The sequence below is a fragment of the Periplaneta americana genome, chromosome 7, assembly GCF_040183065.1.
Source record: "Periplaneta americana isolate PAMFEO1 chromosome 7, P.americana_PAMFEO1_priV1, whole genome shotgun sequence".
NCBI classification, from domain to species: Eukaryota; Metazoa; Arthropoda; class Insecta; order Blattodea; family Blattidae; genus Periplaneta; species Periplaneta americana.
This window is the reverse complement of record NC_091123.1, coordinates 73,490,476-73,510,076: the sequence shown is the minus strand read 5'-3', so window position 1 is coordinate 73,510,076 and position 19,601 is coordinate 73,490,476. Positions and strand designations below refer to the sequence as shown.

Sequence of the window (19,601 nt, the reverse complement as noted above, 5' to 3'; positions counted from 1 at the left end):
GATACTGAATATAAATAAACATTTTTATGGTGAGAATTGAGAGAATTCTGAAAAAAAAATATATATATCTGGAATATTGGCTTTGTCCTCCACATAAAAGACTCCTCAATCACAGGGATTCTAACATCGATCCGCAGCCATCGTAAGGCAGTGCTACCAATTGAGTTACCAAAATAACCTAAAATATACTTTAGTTTAAAAGAATTTAGAAACGCTGACCTCCCGCATGGTTAAGAGTGCTCCGATACTTCCTTTATACTTTGTTCAAAGGGAAATAAAGGAGTAGTCTGTATCCTATCGTCTTTGTTCTAGCCACGACTGGCTAGTTTAGAAAAGTATACAACAATGGTTCTGCAAATCGACGTGTAGGAGCACACTTGACGACAGAACACATTTCTTTCTGGTCGTGACCGATTAGTGCAGATGTGAAAGTCTTGTTTCACTGCTCACTAATTTTATGAGCGATTGACTTACCATCGGTTCATCACGCATAACGTGAGGTTCTGGCATTCTGGATCATTTACTGGTCCACACAGACTCGTTTTTCAGTGGGTTATATTACATATACCACACCTCCCAAGTGAAGGATGTTCCTTGGGGCAAACTTTTAACCTCAGTTGGCAAATTACTTTTATTCCATTATTGAATTCATGTAGGTAAACGCTCGACTAGAAAGCTGAGAGTGAAGTACAGGGATATATTTATAAATAAGAACTCGCTACGTCTGAACAAAAGAGAAATGATGTATAATTTTTACCCTCCTCCTCTCGTGGATTAGTCAAGGTGTCTGTACCATTCTCACTCCATATTTATAGGCAACATCCGGTTTTAAGTTGTGAAATATCTCTTGAGACTGTACAGAACAATTCAGGATTAACACTACATGTTCTTTTAGTCTTATTTAATGACGCTTTATCAACTGCTAGATTACTTAACATCAATGGAATTTGTGATGGAGAGATGGTATTTTGCGAGATGAAACTCAGGATTCGCCATGGGTTATTTGATCTTACACCCTCTACATGTAGATTCGAACTCATGAATTTTCGTCTGACATTCCAGAAGTAGGCCTGTTGCTGTGGGGATGATGATGATGATGATGATGATGATGATGATGATGATGATGATGATGACGACGACGACGATGATGATGATGATGAAGACGACAGCGGAGTAGATCTTACTATGAAATTGTTTAAATATCAATAAAATATGACTTTTTATGAATGCAAAATTTGACGATCGTAATGAAATTTGAGTGCCAATTAAGAGAGTGCCAATAGATTTGAGATGAGCCAGACCCAACCATCTGAGGTCAACAAAGAGAAACAACAAATTTATGAGCCTACTATTCCGTATTTTCGAGAAAAATATCAGATGGAAGGCACCTGGGAAGTACATGGTTTAATGATCGGAGCGAGGGGCACCATCCCACGATCAACTGTAAACACTATCAAAACATTTGGAATCCATGACATCATTCCAAAAATAATTACTTCTAGCATTAAAGGGTCTGTGGCGATTCTGAAAAATCATTTATACGGAATATCATAATTCCTCCCCCCCCCCTTCTATCCGTTAGTGTGTGATTGTTACAATATATGTACAAATGTATTATTTCTTAAATTTAAGCTGCTAGTTCACATTTCAATTTGACTCATCTATTTTACTGTAATCGTTATTATTCTTATATGTGTGTTATTCTGTGTTTTTGGCAACCCAGGATGCCTGGGCAGACTATTTATTGGAAATAAATTATATATAATTTAAAGATGGTCCTATAGCATCTAATAATATTAATAACAAATGTGCAGCAATTATATTGGCTGTACATGAAAATCATAAAAGTTCCCTGGCACTGCCCAGCCTCGAAAAATAGTACCATAGTCTAGTATATACAGTAACGAAGCTTGAATTGATGAGAGTACTAGGAACAATAAACTGTGCCGGTACTGTTTCACATTGTATGTGATGAGGCGATAGTAGAGACCCTAGTGGTTAGCAACTGTCTATGGATGCATATTCCCTACGTATTGAGCTTCGTGACTGTATATACTAGACTGTGATAGTACTCTGACGCCGCCAGGGCTCGCCAGACCAGATATACAGACACCCCTGTGTGCTCAGAAGAACTTTCTTAAGCTTCCTTCCCTTTAACATATTTAAGGATACTCTGAGGTGAAATTTTAATTTTATAAACAATTCAAAAGGCAGAGTGATGTGAACATCTGTAGGCTACAGTTATCATCCTACATATAAATAGTGTCTGTACAAAGTTATATCTAATTTTGTCAAAAAATGAATGAATTATTAAAATTTTTGTAAATTTAAATGCCATTTTGAAAAATCGATACTCTTCCCACAAATTTCAAATTTTTTGTCTGAAATTATGTCTATACTGTCAAATTCTCCGAAACAAAACTTGCTATCAAGGATTTCTATTCTATTTACTCAAAAATAAAAATATTTAATGTAGTCGAATACAAAAATTGTAAAAAAAAAAGGCAAGAATATAAAGAAATATATATAAAATAAAATAAAATAAAATATGAGATCTGAAAGAAGTCTTGATAGCAAATATTATTGAGCACGCATTGAAGAACATCCACAAAAAATATAGGATCTGGTTCTATTGCCCGACACAACTTTATTTTTAACTATCTGCTTGTGTAGCAATCGGCCATTTCTCTCGGGCCATTATAAGAATAGAGCGCTGCAAACATTGGGCAAAGACTATTTTTTTCCTGCTTAACGGTGCTTCATCGAAGGAAAAGTGTAAGAAAATTTTTGTTATATTTAACATGTAGAATTACCTCTTAAATTTTGGTGCAGAGGTTATCATCCATCCTGTAGTCTATAGATAAAAGTAAACACATGCAGTTTGTTCTAACTTGGGTAGCTCTATGGGCACGAAAATTGGTGGAGGTCTATTTTAGATCTTAAGCAATTTTTAATGATAAAAATGGAAAATTATATTTTTTTAAGAAGAAATCAAAATTTCACTTCTGTGTGCCATTAAATGATTTTGTATGATAAGACTATTTCATACCTTAAGCAATTTTAATGATAAAAACGTAAAATTGTAATTTTTCACCAAAAACGTTAAAATTTCACTTCTGTGTACACTTTAATGATTTTACTAATGGAGCAAGAACATACACTTTACCGAAAACTCAACTTCACTCACTAACTGGGCTATGGCTTAATCTTACAAATATGTATTTTTATAAGTATTTGGCAGTATGGCATTAAATCACAATCAAGCTCCTGTAAGTGAGCAACTGACATGTTTTAGGAGAGTTGAAGAAACTAATCTACATAACCTCACAACTTCGTCGCGTGTTCTCGAGCACTAGTAACTGGATGGAATGATTTGTTGCCAGAAGCGCAACACTAAACAAACAATTGCACATCTGATCCCGCTCGTTTATTCTGTGGAGTTGTTTAATGAACTGGAGAATTTTTCGCAGTGTGGGAGGACTAGGTTTGAGCTGTATTACATTATTTGAAACCTACGCAGGACAAGATGCCATCGGCGTTAACATTGAATTAACATAATTTCATATCTCTGATTTAGAAATAATAGATCATCAAGACCACATCACGTTCCAATCAATATCAAATGTAATACATTTATACTCGTGGTAGTAGCAAATGTATTCTAATATCAATAATATGTAGGATGATTTTATATTTTATGTAGTAAATTTAGCAATACTTTCACTCTTCTGTATGTCAGCAATATTCAGAGCTTAACAAGCGTCTTCACATTTCACTCGAGATAAGGGATGCTTTTTACAAAAACTATAGACTAGCAATACCGAGTTATTTTAAATAACGTGCAGGACCAACGGGGGGGGGGGATATTTTGTGACCCCTACAAAAATGTTTAATTGTGAACATTTTTTGACATTTGTGATCTGCAAATAAAAGAGAAAAATTGAAATGTCATTGTATATTTCCGAACAATTACTTTAATTATATTTTTTGAACTCTCACTTTAAGAGAGGAACAGAGGTTAATGGTGTTTGAGAATAAAGTGCTTAGAAAAATATTTGAGGCTAAGAGGATGAAGTTACAGGAGACTTGAGAAAATTACATAACGCAGAACTGCACGCTTTGTATTCTTCATTTGACATAATTAGGAACATTAAATTCAGATGTTTGAGATATGGACAGGGCATGTAGCACGTTTGGGCGTATCCAGAAATGCATATAGATTGTTAGTTGGGAGGCCGAAGGGAAAAAGATCTGTAGATCGTCTGACTTAAACTATCGGGCCCGGGTTCAAATCCTGGTAGGGGCAAGTTACCTGGTTGAGAGTTTTCCCTCATCCCATGTTGGGTAACTTTCGGCGCTGGACTCATCTCACTAGCATCATCACCTTCATCTCACTCAGACGCTAGATAAACATAGCAATAGATAGGTAAAATAAACAATTAAAAAACATAAAGCCACCAATTAATACGAATGGTAGAACATTGCTCAGAGCGTGAGATTTTAATATTAATGCTGTTGACGTACTTAAAATGCGGTTATCATAGCCAATTGGCCTATATTTATAGCAAAAAATAAAAACCATAGTCCTTAGAAAAAAATATTTATAGACAATGAAATAACGAATCGTGCTTCTAATTTAATTAGTTTAGGTTCCGTTCTGTTAATAGTTACCATACTATACGACTTCGTACTTCCTGACTTGCTCTCATTTCTACGTCGAAAGATCCAACCAACATGTGAAAAAAAAAATTGAAAAGAAGAAATTTAATAGTTTATTTCCTTTTTTAAAATTTAGTTTTCCTCATTTTATTTGAAAACAAAAAAGTAACACCTTTACTGGATAATGAACATTTTTATTTCTTGGAAAGCGCCGATCGAAATTCTTCTGTAATGAGAATTCGCGGTCTATAGTGCTTATTAGTCTGCTTGGGTACAGGGAAAGAGGAAGGAAGAAAGATCCGAGATTAAATTACATGATACGGAATGAGAGGAAATGTAGGATAAAATGTAGTGTGTTGGTGGAATGACATTAATTGTAAAGTTAACGGAACCGAGAGAATAAATAAATAAAAAAAAAACAAAACGAAAAAACAAAAACTCACATCCCCCGGACTTACTCATCAAAAGAGCCATTAAAATCAACGCCATTAAGTACATACAATTTTGTGTCTTACTCAAGTACTTTCACTCGTACGATAAGTTATAAATAAATTGTATAATGCAAGTATGTATAACAATTCGAATCCTGACATGCTATAAAATATAGTTCAAATAAAGCTGGGAATCTGATAAAAATGTTTTAGAATAAACATAATTACTGATATATAATTTTCAAACTGTTTCATTTTGTATACCTGAAGCTTATTTCGATTTTTGAGCAATGATTTACAGTAATACATAACTAGTCTGTAGGCCTACAGTACATAAATAGCATGTATCCCATTTCCTGTTAATATTGAGAAAAAACAATTATAATATAAAGTAACAATAATTTCTTTGAAATAAACTGGTCTGACCAATTTGAAATAATAATAATAATAATAATAATAATAATAATAATATTATTATTATTATTATTATTATTGCTCTTATTAGACTACTACTACTATTCTTGCTATTATTATTATTATTATTATTATTATTATTATTATTATTATTACTATTATTACTATTATTATTAATACTACACTTTTATATTTGAACCCATTCGTGAGTTTTATTTCACTCCTAGAAAGGGTACGAACCAAATATTGTATGTGACATGCAATAGTAGAGAACTCCCTATCATATGATAAGCACAATAAGATCACCTCTTATAATAGCACAGGACAGGTATAAGATAAGAGATATCCTATTGTCAGTACCAAAGAAAAGGCAATGTTTTAACTTGCGCAAAGGGAATCGAACCCGCACCTACTGGATATACAGTTAGAAGCGTTACCTAAATTTAGCTCTTACTGCAATAAAATCCCAATTAATTTCAGAACATCTCATTTTGTGAAATATAGTAACAATAAATATGCAGAAATAATAAAAAAATTACTAAGCTCTAATATAACTAAATATATTTTTATTGAATTGTAAACCTATTTATCTATTTTGTTTAATTTATTTATACTGATATTATTTCAGTTACATCGCTGAGCTCTATTTTCAATTACTGCTCAATTAATTATTCGAAGTGACAGAGGAAACGCAAGAAAAAAATCAGTTACGAATGTCACTGTTTGGAGTCGAACCGGTTACCTCCCGAATAAAAGCCGGTCACGCCACCTCTCTGTCAAAATGCTCGGTTGTAAACTAAATGTAAATAAACAAGCGCTAAATTTGTAGTATACATCGTAAACTGCCACTGTTAGAACACTCACACAACACAATGCGTCATTAAACGTTACAAGAAACTTGATAAACGCACTAAGAATACACACTCCAACCTGCTGAATGAATAAATAAAAATTCCGCCACAGGATGCGCAGAGGAGCTCACACAGAAGCCGCACCAACACACTTCACTGAGACGAGCCGCACCGCCAGCGCAGCGTTCTCTTTCGGAGTCAAGTTTGTTCACGACTAGAGTTGATTGCAGGTCTGACAGTATAAAAAGATTACGCGCTGTGGTAAACAGTAAAAGTATATGTTTCCCATGAGGGGTGGATCCCCTAGTCTCTTGCATTACGAGATTAAACCTTGGGAAGGCTTTTTTATTCGCTACATACCACACACTAAAATACCGCTCTTAAAAAGGAAGGAATTAGAAGCAACAGCCAATTGTACGACAGGTAACACTTTCTCCATCTCACTCGCACATCAGTCCCTCTCCTTCTCTCTCTCTCTCTCTCTCTCTTCCCCCCCCCCCCGTTTCTCGTGAATGTTTAATTTCACAAAAGACATTACAGCATCTGTACGCAGTCTTTTGTTCCCATATTCCTGTAACGAGAGATTTTGCAAGCAAGATACAACAGTGGAAGTGCAGCTGAAGAAATTAAATTGGTGGGAGACATTTTGTTGATGCAGTCACTTGAGCATTTATGTTCAGACTAAAGAATGCTTGCATTGTTACGTCATGCAGTTCACAGATAAAATCCCGGACATAATTTCACTGCTTTATTGCTCACAGTACAATGTACTGGTACCGCAACATTGTGTGCCGCTTATGAAATGTTACTTGGATCGAAGTTTAGAAAGCAATGACTAATATCCTTACTCAAATCATCCTTACATTAACAATTTTATTATTACGAAACAATCAAAACGTATCTTTTCTTTTAGCATTGTGGCTGGCTAGCTTTTCGAGAACGGTACTCGAAATAGGTCCATGCACATTAACTTACATAGCCCATTGTGTGCCATATGTATAGTCCGGATCAGCTTACTTAATACCATAAGGGTGAATTTGTCCCCTATTGTTACATATGCTAGTGCATTATAGTAATTTTCTACATGTCAAGTGGAATTTTCTTTTATCAACTTTGTTTCGAATTTCGAGTACCACAAATGCGACAACTGGAGTTATTTTCTAACTGTTATGTTGGCAGCGATAATGTTGGTTTGTAGTAAAGAAAACTGATGAAATAATTGTCTCCAAACTTGTGAAATTTGAACGTAATTAATAATTATTAGTAATACCGGTATTACTTACTTACTTACTGGCTTTTAAGGAACCCGGAGGTTCATTGCCGCCCTCACATAAGCCCGCCATTGGTCCCTATCCTGAGCAAGATTAGTCCAGTCTCTAGCACCATATCCCACCTCCCTCAAATCCATTTTAATATTATCACAGTCTACTATATACAGTCGCGAAGCTTGAGGTGTTTTTTTTGCAAATCTCGTGATAAAGCGCTCCAAGCGGTTAGCAACTAGAAACAATAGACTGTCCATGGTCGACTTTGGACTGTGTCGTATTTCTATCGAGTGCTAGCTCGTTGCGTCTTTCACATTGATGCTTGTGAATTGTTCGTTATTGGTTGTAATGAAAATGTTAATGGCTAAAATATAATAATTGGAATAATAATATGGGACAAGGAGGAGACGTTTTTAGTGATATAAATTGTAGCAACAGTAAGAGAAAGAGGCCAGAGTTATCCTTTTTCCGATTTCCGAAAGATTCAGAAAGGTTCCTGGGTTTCCACAAGAATGCTGTGCAGAAACAAAACTCTTAATTTTGAAGTTCTCTGTGACTGTTAGAATACATTATATCCTTAAATTTCACAATGAAATGTTTCAGTCTAACCGAAAGGACATTAGATACCGGTTAAAGTTCTGTCACTTAGGCTGCTAAATTTCCAGAGAAATAAAGGTTAGGTCTACTTTTTTTTTCAGAGGATATATTTTTAATTGTAGCTATTAATTTTGTTATTATTTTTATGTGTTATTTTATTAAAGACGTAGAAAAAATTAAGTTTGTTTTAATGAAATTTATTGATCACGTTTTATTTTCAATTCTGGTGGGATAATTATTGCTTAGGCCTACTTTTTTTTTTCAAAGGATATGTTTTCAATTATAGCTGTTAATTTTGTTGTTATTTTTATTTGTTGCTTTACTAGAGACGTAGAAAAAATCTGTTACAATAAAATTTATTGATCACGTTTTATTTCCAATTCTGGTGTGATTATTATTGCTTAACCTCACCCCGTACGTAAGCCTACACTACAAGTACCGGTACACGTAAGTTACTCCATTAATTCATATTTCCATTATTATTGTTGTAAAGGGAAATGTAAATTAATATTTATTGGTTTCATAGTTAATTATCGGTATAATCTTGAATGAGTGAAGCTATTATAGTAAATTTCAGTTCGTTTTGCACAAACAAAAATTATATTAACTTATTTCTTGCAGGTATCTTCGAGTTTATGGTGGAATTTAATATACTTCATTAAAATAATAAATTAACTTTATGCATTTAATATTTCAATAATGGAAGGAAGGTGTTAATTTTTCCAAAAGAACACGACAACGAAAGTGTAACATATTTTGTCGTCTGCTAGGAGAGAGATCTGCGATGATGAGGCGATAGTAGCGATCCTAGTGGTGGGCAACTACCCATGTTTGCATTTTTACTACATATTGAGCTTCGCGACTGTATATAGTAGACTGTGATATTATCTTCCCATCTACGTCTCTGTCTTTTTCCCTCCGGCCTCCCAACTAACACTGCATTTCTGGATTCGCCCATATGTGCTACATGCCCTGACCATCTCAAACGTCTGGATTTAATGTTCCTAATTATGTCAGGTGCAGAATACAATGCGTGCAGTTCTGTGTTGTGTAACTTTCTCCATTCTCCTGTAACTTCATCCCTCTTAGTCCCAAATATTTTCCTAAGCACCTTATTCCCAAACACTCTTAACCTATATTCCTCTCTTAAATTGAGAGTCCAAGTTTCACAACCATAAAGAACAACCGGTAATATAACTGTTTCATAAATTCTAACTTTCAGATTTTTTGACAGCAGACTGGATGATAAAAGCTTCTCAACCGAATAATAACAGGCATTTCCCATATTTATTCTCTGTTTAATTTCCTCCCAAGTATCATTTATATTTGTTACTGTTGCTCCCAGGTATTTTAATTTTTCCACCTCTTCAAAGGATAAATTTCCAATTTTTATATTTCAATTTCGTACAATATTCTGGTCACGAGACATAACCATATACTTTTTCTTTTCGGGATTTACTTCCAAGCCTATCTCTTTATTTGCTTCAAGTAAAATTCCCGTATTTTCCCTAATCGTTGTGGATTTTCTCCTAACATATTCACGTCATCCGCATAGACAAGCAGCTGATGTAACCCGTTCAATTCCAAATCCTCTCTGTTATCCTGGACTTTGCTAATGAATACCGGTATTAATATTAATATCAATACATAATTCAGTTGTGTTGCGTTGTGATTCCAATTTAACATTGCCAAAACTTTGGAATTCGCTGTCGAATAAAATTGAATTCAAACGCAAACTTATTAGGCATTTGTTCAGTAATTGAGCTCGTTCAGATATGTTTCTTGTAAACAGTTGTATTAATATACCACAAAATATTTCAATATCTGGTAATTTCATCACTATACAATTTTGTTATTCTAGGTCTAATTTGTAATTTAGTAAATACAAAAAAAAATTCTTTGTTCTTAACTTCTATAATAAATTGTCTAGCTTTCATTAATCAGGTAATCTTTTCGTACTTTTCGTCCATGCTGGGGAAAACCGATATAAACGAAATGTTTATAAACCACGAGTCTCGTGACATTCTAGCTTTATGTTCTAAAATGCGATCTTTATTCCGACAATTACATACTAACGGTCAGCCTTTCTCATTCGATCAAAATCAACATCGGCACTTGATATTTTGTCAACAGGTGAAGTCTTCGGGCAAGACTTTCACTGCAGTTAATATCTGGAACAAAATTTCTTCAGAGAATTACAGCCTCTAACTTCAAATATCAGCAGCGCGTATCCGAAAGTTAAGGCCATTAACTCCAGGGACATGCTGCATCCGAAAATGGATGTCCAAATTACTTAGAGCGTAGTATGAGCTTGTGCAATATAATTTTGTCTTGGAGTTTACTGTTATACGGGTGCTTGTAGGTACAATTTACAGTATTTATGACTTCACACCGCAAATCTGCTTATTACGACTACTACAGTCCTCAGTAAAACCGCAACGATGGCTCAGTGCTAGTGAATTGGAATAACAACCAAGGGGTTCCCAGACCCTATGTCCACGGATATTTCGTGCACTGTTTCGTACGTCCCTTTGATATTCTGTCCATTATATTTTTTCGTCCTCTGGTGTTTTATGTCTACTATTATTTCGTCCACAGTTTAACTGTGTCCAATATTTCTGATCGTCCATTTGCATAAATGGTTTAAAACTAACACACTATTACTCCTATACCATTACTACTACTACCTTTACTACTACAACAACAACAACAACAACAATAATAATAATAATAATAATAATAATAATAATAATAATAATAATAAAAATAATAATAACAATGTGAATGAAAGTGGTAAGTATAATTGTTGTGGACTAGCATGTCCTGCCCTCTTACGGTTGTTATCATATAAGCTATTTTAAATGTTTTCACTTCGCCTACTTCAGAATTTAGTACAGAACCAATGAACTACGTATCTCCATAGAAATGAACATTATTATGCTACGAAATAATTAAATAAATATCCATAGCAACCCTTGTTTTTTTAAATTGCATATTGGAAGTACTTGTTTTACCCAAAAATGAACAAAATATTTTGTTGACACAGAAACTAGTGGACAAAGAAAAATTGGGACACAATAATTCTTGACCGAAATATTAAAGGATACATTTTTTTCGTGGACGAAATGTTCACTGGACTAATTTCCTGGGCAAAATAGCTGTGGACGTGAGATAGTGGACAACTTGTCTGATGGATATATTGCTCTGGACGTATGGTCCTGGAAGCAACCAAGGTACCTGTTAATAATAACAATCAAGATTTTATTTCATATACCGTCTATGCTTATACTTTTAACAAATTTATTGGTTTCTCAATACTTTGTTACATATATTTTGAATTGAACGTTTTCGGTTCTATTGAGCCTATATGCATGATAAAGGTACACATATAATGCAATATAAATAAACCCAAATAATATCAAATAACATGATTCTATGTGAAACATTAAATATATGGCGATATTACATTATTATATAAAACTGGCCACATTCAAGTGTTAAAATATTGATGTTAAAATTATTACATGATAAGCTTTAAAATTGTAAAAAAATTGTAGTTATCGGGTTGATGTCTATGTGGAATTCCAAATCTGATAATGGTTAGATGCGACAAAATGTTAAGTGTTGCGGAGGTGTCCTTGTGGTCGCGGAGAGTAGGAGGCAACTCTCCTATGGGCATAAATGGTTCTGATGATGGCTCAATAGAGCCGAAAACGTTCAATTCAAAATATATGTAACAAAGTATTGAGAAACCAATAAATTTGTTAAAAGGATAAGCATAGACGGTATATGAAATAAAACCTTGATTGTTATTATTAATAAATTAGCTTATCGGTCTCAACATGCCTTTTAAATTTCAAGGGACCTGTGTTTAAACCCTGGTTCGTCCGCCCTGAATATACACGAGTAACTTGTGTTGGGCGAGTCCGTGGTCCAGGCAACACAAGTGTTTCCTTCGGCTACTCCGGTTCCCATATGATATTTCAAAATCCATTATCATTACACCACCACCATCACCCCCTCCACCACCATTCATTAATTACGACTGTAACATAATCCCACAACTTACGATATATTTTGGATCAGTGTTCCCCAAAGTGGGGGTTGTGTAAAGAGCTGAGGGGGTCGCGAGATGATTTACAAAATAAAAAAAACCTTATTCACATATGAAGGGGTGAGATTGAGATAATTCAAAGCCACACTTTTAACAAAAATGTTTTCCTGTGCGAATTCATTTCTTACACATATGGGGAAGCTACCAGTAAAATATTATCAGAATTACTCACAAATGAAGTATGTATACCCCAAAGAAATTATGATACCACACCTAATAGCATTGGACTCTAAACTTTTAACACGCTCTCCTGTACAGGAGGAATTCTACATAGAATTCTGTCTGTGTGGCTTAGGACTGTATCATTCTGACCACTTCATATCTTTTTTTCGAATTTATAAATGTAAATATAAACAACGTTGAACAGAAATTAATATAAATAAATGTTTCAGTATTTATAAAATATAAAAAAATTGAATAAATGTGCCAGTTTCTTCACGAGCAGCTTCTCAAATCTGGATTGTTTATTCAACACACACACACACGGTGATGTATTCAAGTTCAAGGAGATTTCTCGCTTTTGCTTTGATAACAATCATAGACGAGAAACTTATTTTGTATAAATACAAGGTTACAAATATTATAAAAAATTTAAGGGATTATATTGCAAGCAAAACAAAATAATGTCCAATATAACGCCAACACCAATCTCAGTTCTAGGAACAGAGATAGAACACGTGGACGATTACATCTACCTAGGGCAGACTCTCTCACTAAACCAAGGGATGGAGAAAAGAATACAAAGGAGAATAACACAATCCTGGAAAACCTTCTGGGCGCTAAAGTTTATACACCTCGACAGGTCCATAAACCGCAGACTCAGACTAGAGGCTCTTAACTCCTGTGTATTCCCGGTGCTAACATACGGTTGCAAAACCTGGGCCCTCACAGAGAGGCAAAAGATGAACATCGAAATATGCCAAAGGAAAATGGAGAGGAAGATAGTTGGCGTTTCACTGAGAGACAAGGTCTCCAACACGACACTGCAGAAAATTACAGCTTCTGAGAACAACACACAAAAAGCCCTCATAATGAAGTGGAAGTGGGGTGGACATGTAGCAAGGCAGCAACAAGGCAGATGGGCGCGGGAAACCACCATGCGGGACCTCTACATAGGAAGGAGAACACAAGGCAGGCCAAGAAGAAGATGGGCAGATACATTCAAGCAGCAGCTGGGAGGGAACTGGTCAACCATCGCCCACAACAGGAACGAGTGGAGACAGATAGTGAACAAACTCATACAGAACTAAAATTTGACAAACTTTAGTGTATCTCACATAGTGAATGTGAATGTGAATATAATTCACGTGAAATATCTCATCATGTGAACCACACCAACCGAGCTTCCCCTCCTGTAGGAGGCCCTAGCCCTTCATGGGACACAGTGGCTTCATTCATTCATTCATATTGCAAGCACGAGGTATTTTTGCATTCTTTTGATCCAAATCTGGTCTACGGTCTGCGAAATAGTATATTTCAGTAGGTACATATTTAAATAAGTTTCTTCGTCACACTTTTTTTTTAATTTCGGTCAATTGACCGCAACTGTCTAAAAACATATTCATTGTCCATCTGTGACTATCGTAATTGTTCTGAATTTCTTTCGTAAAAACTCAAAAAGCTGTTGTTTAAAATAGTGTAAACTTAATTGCATGTCCGCAAAATCAAACTCAGTATTTGTCGTAGCTAAATTTTCAATGAGTTCTTTAATACACCGGAATGAATCAACTTTCTTTTTGTCGAATGATGTCTACCAGAAAACAAGTTTCTTTTTAAATTCGTTGGGTAACAAGATAGTGCAATCATCATTTTCGATTTATATTGAACTATTACCTGCAGCGCCATGACGACGATAGTTTAAAGTAGCTACCAACTTGTAATGATTTTTACGTAATTTTCGTGTCGTTGTATTATATACTTGAATTTTTGTTATTCCTTGGGTGGTATCCACTGATTTTGAATAAAGTTATATTTTTCAATTTTACAATAATTTGCATTTTTAGAATGGGGTTGAATACTTGTATGGTAGTGGCGGGCGGAAAATGACAGTATCGCTCAAAAATGGGTCGCGCCTCCAAAAGGTTTGGAAACCACTGCTCTGGATAGTCTGTCATGAAGTACCTAAGTGGTTTAAGTTTTTCGACACTAGCGACATCTATGCGCACGCCATTGGACAAAAAACATTTCTTATTAAATGAGAATGACTTGCATATGAATAACAGATACGTACATCTTTATAAAGCACGTATTCTTATTGTTTATTTTATTATATTAGTTATAAACTTACAAGAAATTTTCAATTTTGTGAAAGCATATGTTACAACTTTAAAAGTTGACTATAATTATGTGTGTGTATTCCGCCTTTGCTTATCATACAATTAAATGAATGAATTAATTAGTCATATTTTTTTCACTAACGTTTTCGGTACGTAAATTGTACCATCTTCAGATGTATGTATATGATGCTAATTGTTAACCAAGCCTATGGGTACATGTATCGTGGACTTAAATGATCAATGTTTTTGTGCATACTGTGCTATGTCGGTGAAGTGTTGCCATGATTACATAAATGATTACCTTAACTCTTATATACTATTTGCTGGTACAACACTTTAAAAGTGTCAAGTTTTTCATCGAGAGCTCTGAGAAATATTCCAAAAATTAACAGTAAATTGAGGAGATGCGACAGTCTTGACTGTAATGATAATTACTAAGTCCTAAACAGTGGTTAAAGTCGTAGATTTTTCGATGAATTCGGGTTTTATTTCTGTCAGAATAACGGAAGTCTATCTCCGATTTCATTTCAATTGTGCATGTCATTTGTTTTGTGTTTGTCTATGCACTGTTAAATACAGTAATTGTCTCTCACTGTATTGATCACAGGACATGGAGTCTTGTATCTTGCAAATATCTAGTAAGTTTTCAAAATTCTAATAAGGCTGAGAAGGACTTGAGCCAGAGGATCCAGCCCTCGAAGTATAAAAAGATAAAGACCTTGATGATGATGGTGATAATGACTATGATAGAACCGTGAGCGAATACAAAACGATGGTATTGATTATAGATGAACGATCGTGAAAGCAAGACTGGCAGCGTCCGCAAAGCCGAAAACCCGCACGACAATGTTCTATACATCGCGTCGTTGACGTAAAGATTGCTTGTGAGTGTCTCGAGACGTCGGGATTGATCACTCCCGAAGTCCCGAACGTCAAGCAGCCTTGAATCGCCACAGTTTATAGCTGATTGGACTTTTACCTACTTTGGCAACTGTTATATAATGTATAATCAATCAAGTAGCTTATATGATACGTCATCTCTACTTTTCAGTGTATAATAATCAGTTCCCCAGTCTTTATTTCATTATTAGGCCCTTAAAAAAGGCTAGGAATTTTCTTTTCATATGTTTGAGCTAAAGTGTGCAATCTCAAGTAAAAGATATTAACGTTATGTTTTGTGTTTCTTAGAAATGCAAATTTATTTGAGAATTGTTTTTTTTTCTATTTATATAACCATAGGTAATATCATATAATAGAACCAGAACATTTTGATAACTAAGATACTGTTCTGTTTTGTCTTTCTGTCTCATTTAAACATTTATAATGTTATTTATTTCAATGATGTATGTTATTCAATGTTACGAAATCTTTCCAAGCCGACCAAATGCTATTTCGAGAATGATGAGACGAGACTCGAAAGACAAATGCAACTAACAGAGCGAGCGAGAGCGGCAGTTAGTTTTGTTCGTCTCTAGTAACTGCCTATAGTAGTTATAAATTATAAAGAGACTTATATGAAGAGCTTTGCTTAAAAATTAATTTTATTTAAATCGAAATTACGTATGCAGCAAGGAACCTATAAGCACATTTAAATCAGTTGCAAGATGACACAGCATACTACATTTATTATAGATATATTAATTTGTCTTACAGAATTTATCTGTAATATTGACACTACTTAATATTTTAGGAGAAAAATTCGCTCCAGCACCGGGGATCGAACCCGGGTCCTTGGTTCTACGTACCAAGCGCTCTGACCACTGAGTTACGCCGAATTCAATCCACAGCACTGGATCGAACCTTTCTCCTTCGATGTTTCCCTTTGTGGCCTGACTCCAAGTTAGGCATATATATGTTGACGTGTATCCAATGTCAACTGCCATTGTACTTGGAGCGCATTTAGCTGAGTGACTTGTTGACCGGGAATCCGCAGTTATTATGCACTGCTAGCTAAGAGAATATTATAGATATATTAATTTGTCTTACAGAATTTATCTGTAATATTACAGAACCAAGGACCTAGGTTCGATCCCCGGCGCCGGAGCGAATCTTTCTTCTAAAATATTAAATACTACATTTAGCTAAAGTTAATTTTTATGAGGGCAGAGAATTACGGGAAACGGACTCAAGAAACTTTGAAAATAATATGGCAGTCAAAAAGAAACATCGCCAAGACTTGCTATTTCAGATGAAATGAAGTCGTATTTCATTTAAATCTAACACCAACAGATAGTACGAGTATACCAGTTTATGTAGACTATTGCTGTTACAGGAAGTGCATCAATTGAAGAGTTATTTAAGCAGAAATTCCTTTCAAATGTGCACGTCTGAATAAGTTTGGATTGATACATTTATCTACCTGGAAGTTTTCTGTGATAGCGCCACTTAAATAGTATTCAATGGAAGTCTTGAACCGCCTGAATACGTTTCGATATACCAACAGCTGAAGAAGGCATGCTTAATAAAGTTCTTGAAGCGAAGAGCACTCAACTGAAGGTAAGTAAAAGTCCAGAGTCGGATCAAGTTGTCACGGTTCTAGATGTTAATGTCATTAATGAAAATTGGTATATCTGTAACAAATTTCACGAAATATTGTATGTTTGGAAGAATACGTCCCAACATTTCTCTGATAACATTTCCCCCTTTCACTGCACTTCTTTTAACTTTTCGTACTTAACACAACACATACAAAATATATATTTTTTTACATGCTCTATCAAGTCTATCGCGTTTCATCTCGTTAATCGATTTCGATATTCGCGCAAATCTCTTATAAGGCTAAAACGAATAACGCTTTCTCTCTCTTTCTCTCTATTCATCATACAAACAATGACGCTATGAACGCCGCGATTGTCACATGACAGTACATTAAAACTCAGTAAAGGCTCTATGTTGTACTCAACCAGTTAGCCTTTTATATGTCTCTCAACATCAACACTAATATCGCAATTTCGAGCCTTTTGCAAATTTGAACCGACTTTCACATTTCAGAATATTCGCTAGATCTGATTTCTATTTTTGTTATTCGAGCATAAGAAATTTCTGCAATCTTACATGTCTAGAGACACATCTGCCAGGGCGTAGCAAGGTCTTGAACAAAGAATGGGCAGGGGTAATTTTGAGGGAAAAGATTCTTATATGTATTACCGTAAATCTACATCACAGGGGCCATTTGTTTACTGTCTTTCCGAAAGAAACCACGCTAAGAACTCTGATTGCCTTTCATTGACTTTGGCCGATTTTGAACTCGCGATTCTAGATACAATGGCGGTGGCGGTAGTGTAGTAGTAGTAGTAGTAGTAGTAGTAGTAGGAGGCCTAGCAGTAGTAGTAGTAGTAGTGAGGTAGCGGTAGCAGTAGTACTGTAGTAGTAGGGGTGGCCGTGACGGCAGCAGTAGTAGTACTAGTAGTAGTAGTAGTAAGGGTAGCGGTAGCAGTAGTACTAGTAGTAGTAGTAGTGGTAGTAATAGTAGTAGTAGTAGTAGTAGGGATGGCGGTGGCGGTGGCGGTGGCGGTAATAGTAGTATTTTAAGAAAGGCGTTTTGAATTGCAAAGATTATTCAAAGTCGAAACTCAACGTGGACAGACACATTATTCTTGGAGCCCTTTGTCAGTAATAGTATTCTTTTACGTGCCATAAACCTAAGACATTAGGTATACAGTTTTTATTCATTCCTGGATGAAGTTGTGCTAAAAATTTTATCGTTCTCGGCCAGTTTAAAATCCGCGAAACTGGGATCCAACAGCCAAGAGGTTACCAGTAGACCTCTGAAGACGGAAATAATGGATTATAGGACAGAAGGATCTCACTTTTGGACTTTTTAAATATATGCATATTGCTTTTTAAACATAAAACATAGCTAACTCTTACTTGAAATCAAAGCATTTCGGACTTAAGGTTACAGCCTATAAACTTTATATTACTTTTAGCGCTGTTCAGTCTTTTTTGTTCTCACATAGGATTGGTGTAGCTACGCCCCGCTCTCATTATTCCTATTAGTCACGTCTGATTCCTACACTAATTGTTATGTGCAACATGCACGACAGATGAGGGCTTTAAACTTAAGACTATGGGAATAATCTGTTGTGGCCTTTGTTGTACATAATTACTAGTATAAAAACAAGCAACACATTTGCATCCAGAAAATTTAGCGAGACGGCGAAAGGTACATAGCCTACATAGCATCAATTTAAATACTTGCACATTCCGACATTGTTCCACGCCATTGTTACTGACCCCTCTAACATTTTAATTTCGATGCGTATTTTTTTAACGGGTCAAAAGAATACCATGTTTTCTATACGAGATTTGTAAAATATTACAACTATACTTCGGTCGCATACATACTGGTACTCATTGAAATTATTCTTCAAATAAACACGCTTGCTTGTCAATAATGTTGTTTTAAATTCATAAAAAAGTAATACGACAGAAGTAATTTATTTCAACGTATAAAATTGTAATGCCTTATAAATAAATGTACAACTATAAAAAAAAGTGACCGCACTCATGAACAGCGAATATTTTCTAAGTCAACTTCTGATAACGGTGATGTTACACGACGCTTGCGCTTATAGACGTAGTTTCGGAACTAAGATATTTAAGCAGGAGTCTTTCACATCTGCATTTCGTAGAGGAGCGGTAGTGTGTTTGCTTAATGATTTGTAGGTTGTGAGTTTGAACCTTGTTCAAGTTATCATTTATTTTAATTTAGTTATCGTTCTTTAGCGTTATAAATAATATTCAAGTTATCATTTATATTCTGTTATCATTCTTTAGCGATATAAATAATGCAAATCAATATTTTCAGGTATAACTCCCTGTAAAGTTTACAGGGAGTTATACCTGAAAATCTTGATTTGCATAATACACGTCACTGTTCGTTAACAGAAAACCACAATTTAAGTCACACGGAGTTAGTGTGCACTCGAAGTTGGTTGCTTGACAGTTGTCAGCCCACTTTGAGGTCTGTGGATATAGAGAGAAAAATTGGA

General features: G+C 35.0%; 1 protein-coding gene across 3 annotated transcripts in view; it reads right to left on the bottom strand.

Annotated features, from left to right (window-relative positions):
- The window catches only part of LOC138703201 (atrial natriuretic peptide-converting enzyme), a 486,851-nt gene that overhangs the window by 176,686 nt on the left and 290,564 nt on the right, over positions 1 to 19,601 (bottom strand). Inside the window, exon 1 of one of the 3 annotated variants that reach the window (XM_069830896.1) lies at positions 6,435 to 6,566. The exons of 1 other annotated variant lie outside the window; for it this stretch is intronic. The gene's annotated coding sequence lies outside the window, so the exon portion shown is untranslated. Of the gene's footprint in view, positions 1 to 6,434; positions 6,567 to 19,601 lie in introns of those variants that run through there. One more of the 3 variants, XM_069830897.1, reaches the window with a different exon arrangement.